Raw genomic sequence first — 4,787 nt, 5'->3', positions numbered from 1 at the left:
TATATATATATGTATATATATATATATATATACATTTTATATTCATATACTGTAGGCCTATATCATGTACATCCGGCAAAAACCACTAAATCTGATTTTAATCCTCAAAATGTTATATCTTATTATCTTACTCTTTACAACAAACGGGTTACTTTCTCTATTAATAAGATAAACATTGCAGTAATAATACAATATTAATAAACATAAAGCCAACAAGAATGACTACATATTGCTAACATTATGTTTGAGATTATTGCCGAGGAAACATTTAAAAAATAAAATTTACACTATATTTTAATTAATTTCATGTCCAGAATTTTTGCAGGAAGCTTAAGTTTGATGAGTGACAACATATTTGGCTATCTATGAATAGGTCTAATTGGTAAGTTCTGTTGCCCTTTCACGATTGAGTCCGCACATTCTTTCCTGATAGGCCCTAGTTGTGGCTTCTTTGTCTACATCACTGGAATAGAAAAATATTGAGAAAAGATTAGGAAACAGAGAAAGAATTATAACGAAGTATCGTCAAAACATAATATATAAATAAAAACAGAGGCAGAGCCAGTAGGTTTGAAATAGGGGGGGGGGGGCAGATGAAGGGTTCCCACCACCTCAGCCCCAACCATGGTGGGGCTGAGGTAAGAAACCTCGATTATGGCACCTCTAGATAGCCAGAAATGGCACTCTCAGATTTTAAATTTGAATGTAATTTTCGTTTTTCACAAATTTTTTACCATTTTAAAATATTTAGGGTGGGGAGATGGCAGGCCGGCTGCCATCCCCACCCCCCCCCCCCCAAGGGGAGCACTCCAACCTGAATATTATCGTATTCAGTTATCGCAATGGACAATGCTGCTGATACAACATAATAGTACTTCACAATTCTTATCATATCAGCATTGTCATATTAAATATTAATTATTTATAGTAACATCATACCACGGAATGATGTGAGGATTATTAAATACATGGCATTGGGTAGAATTCTTATCATATCAGCACTATCATATTAAATATTAATTATTTATAAAAACATCATACCACGGAATGATGTGAGGATTATTAAATACATGGCATTGGGTAGAATTCTTATCATATCAGCATTATCATATTAAATATTAATTATTTATAGTAACATCATACCAATACATGACATTGGGTAGGACTTGTAGATCGCAATAGCGCAAACAAATTATGTTAGCATTCCGATTGTCATGGATAAATAAAATTTATAAAAATACAATAGAAATGAATATATAGATTACTTTAACTATAATCTTCATACAAACATTTTTCATGATATAATATTTTTTGATTGATTGATTGAATTTATTCGATGCTCAACATGCATAAGCAAGATAACAAATGGATTGAAATCAAGAAAAGTAAAAATTACCGTAATGAGCATCAGGAACGCCCATTAGGCCGGAGTCCAGCCCATTTCCAATGAGGTCCAATTTATACACTGTCTGTCTTGAGCTGAAAGATAAACAATTTAATTCCATAACTAAATAATTATATTTAAGAAAGTTATATCTAAGTAAGTTACAAACTTACAATTAAATATATGAATGACAAAATTGCTTTCCTGTTAATTAACAGACAGTTAAATTATACCAGTGCTATATTCTTATTTATACATAGACTCTTAAATTGGCTGGTAGTGTCGATGTAAGGATTTTTTTTTCGTAAAATCAGGAAGAATGAGAAAAATGTCGATATGGGGTCCAACAATTCTGATCGGGGTCTAAAACAAGAGGATGCCTAGAGCCTTGTTCAGGGTCCCAGAATAAAATCCCTGGGGTGAGGTTCATGGAGAGAAATCTTACGGTACAGGATCGCCCATGTGATTTTTGACCACAATTGGATTGGCTATCACAGGAACGTAGGCAGGATTTGCGATGGGGAGATGCGTTTTGCGACCGAAGCGGACCTTATGATGGGCAACCGCCTAGAGATCCCCGTGAGAGTGTGTGTGTGTGGGGGGGGGGGGAATCCCCGAAAGCTCCAACAAATTAGCATTTTGAGGGCCTTATAATGGATTTCTGAAAACCATAATTAGTAATATTCTATTTAATTTTTTATTCACTTGGGTATTGTTTAGGGACTTAAAGCAGGAAAAATAGAGGGTAGGGTGCAGTAAGGTAGGCCCCTACCTACTTTCACAGACGAATGGTGAACACCCTTCAGCCTCACCATGGTTGGGGCTAAGGTAAGAACATTTATGATTATGGCACCTCTAGATGGCCGGAAATGGCACTCTCAGACAAAATTTAATTAGGCTATGATTTTGCTTTTTTCTCCATTTCTTTTATAATTTTAGGGGGGCTCTCTTCCCCCCACCCCTCCCCGAATCCGCCACTATGAAGTTGTAACTTTTTGTTTCCTTTACATCTGTAGGCCTACAGATGACATGGATCAATCTGCAATCACTGGAGCTGATAATTTTCAACAGGTTCCGCAGCACATTATTAAAAATCAACGGCAAAACAATGTAATGAATACTATAGTATTTCGTGATAATTAGGAAAGATTTTAATGAAATAATAGGTTTTAAAAAGTGGACTTTTTGAAATTTGGTGGTCCAGGGGCAGAGGCCTGGAGTGGGTTTGTGAGAAAAGCCACATGGGAGTTCCGACAAAGTAGCATTTTGAAGGTCTTATATAATGGATTTCTCAAACACATATTCGTGAATATTTTATTGAAATTTTAATTAATTTGGGTGTTTTTGGAACCTGAAGAAGTACTCTAACATTATTATGTCCTGTTTATCTGCAGGAGGCCTACAGATAACATTGTTCATATTATAGATCAATCTGCAATCACCGGAGATGATCAATTTCCAACAAATTTCATATATTAAAAATCAACGGTTAGATGAGCTGGCAAATATATAATGCAATGCATGCTATAGCATTTTGTGATAATTAGGAACGATTTTGTGAAATAATAGGTTTTTAAAAGTGGACCTCTTAGAAATTGCACCCCACCACACATTTAGATTTCTGTTAAATGGTCTGCTGCCTTATCTTTTATTGAAAACTGGGAGCCCATGCTAACATTGTTTTTAAATTCAGGCTTTTTTTGTATCGTTTTTACTTTCATGTATGAATTACATTTTATCATATGATCAGTAGACTACATTTGGTGTTGGGCCTTGTCCATATCTTGCTCTATATGTACTCTCCAAGTAATTTCATCCATTGCATATGATTCATCTATATGTCTGGTAATTCTATATGAATTGGTAATAAATAAATAAATAAATAAATAAAAAAATAAAAAAAGAATTAAAAATTAAAAAAAATTAAAAAATAAATGAATGAATGAATGAATGAATAAATGAATGAATGAATGAATGAACGAATGAATGAATTAATGAATTAATGAATGAATAATTAAATAAATAAATAAATATTAAATAAATATATAAATAAATAAATATCCGTGCACACATGGCCACATAGAGAGAGTGAGAGAGAGACTCTCAGCCACGTACGGCTCATGTCTGGTTTTTAAAATGTATCTGTATTTCAAATGTATTGTAAATTTATTTCACATTTCGACTTTCTTTTGGAGGGGCGCCATGAGCGTTTCCTCTTAAACGGATACCGGCACTTTATACATTTTCATTAGGCTTATTATTACTATTATCATTCTTATTCTTATTAATTATTATTATTATTATTATTATTATTATTATTATTATTATTATTAGGCCTATTATTATTATTATTATTATTATACAGTCCTATATAAAATGCTCAACTGTTCCGTATACCGGTATTCGAAAAGGGGAAGTGTACAACTGGCCACCGCCTAAATTATTAAAAAATGAATTCGAAAATGGAGAAAAAAATGAAAATTGTATTCATATTTAAGTCGTTTCCGACCATCTAGAGCATGGACCATTGAGGTGACATAATCATAAATCCATATGTGAAAGTCTCCCCTGGGTCCCCTCTATTTCGAATTTCTGTATCCGTCACTACAGTAGTAGCTTTATTTGATATCGACATCATGGAAGTACACATCCATGAAGATATTAATATCAATATTGATAAAGACGGTGTCATTTGGGCCTACCTCGATCACTTTCGCTTTCCTTTAAAAATAATATAGAAAATATTTTTGTCGGGCTATAACAAATTTCGATTATTCAGGATTAAAAGTTGTGTACCAGGTAATTATAGGCTCTTGGTAATAAATTGCATATATTGTCAATGGAAAAACAGATACGAATCTACAATGTAAACAATGAACGGTAGTTAACAAACCCCAAGCTGCCTAATTACTGTTAAATAACGTTTTTTTAGCCAGTTTCATGTCTTTGGTGGTTTTAGCGAGTCACTGGGAATGTAGGGCCTATGTTGTTGAATAGAATGCAGCATGTCAGTGCATGCTTCTTTGGAGGAAATTGTCAAAATGCCTTCAATGCGGCTGCCTAACAAACTTAGTCAAAATAATAACCATAGAATGATAACAGAATTTCCATTTAACTAGTGAATTAACGATGCAAAATGTTCAATACTGTACTTACATTTGTTATTAATTGTAAAGTCTCCTTCGTAGTCCATTGAGTAATGTTTATATGTAAAACGCCACCTGGAGTGGTATAAAAAAAAACAATTAATTATTCTTTTTCGAATGCGCCATTCCTTTATGACGATGATGAGTGTGATAATAATAATAATAATAGTAATAATAATAATAATAATAATAATAATAATAACAACAACAACAGTATAATAATAATAATAATAATAATAATAATAATAATAATGACA

General features: G+C 32.9%; 1 long non-coding RNA gene across 1 annotated transcript; it reads right to left on the bottom strand.

Moving 5' to 3' along the window:
• Window positions 1–22: 22 nt before the first annotated feature.
• LOC117108103 lies at window positions 23–4,591 on the bottom strand. The gene is made up of 3 exons (XR_004445327.1): window positions 4,541–4,591; window positions 1,397–1,479; window positions 23–463 (listed from the first exon to the last, which is right to left on the bottom strand). It is a non-coding gene; the product is annotated as an uncharacterized LOC117108103 (long non-coding RNA).
• Window positions 4,592–4,787: the final 196 nt, after the last annotated feature.

Source organism: Anneissia japonica, unplaced genomic scaffold, assembly GCF_011630105.1.
Source record: "Anneissia japonica isolate Jap-2015-1 unplaced genomic scaffold, ASM1163010v1 scaffold287960_len3192837_cov198, whole genome shotgun sequence".
Lineage (NCBI taxonomy): Eukaryota > Metazoa > Echinodermata > Crinoidea > Comatulida > Comatulidae > Anneissia > Anneissia japonica.
The sequence above is the reverse complement of the archived record's forward strand: the minus strand, read 5'-3'. Positions and strand labels throughout refer to the sequence as shown.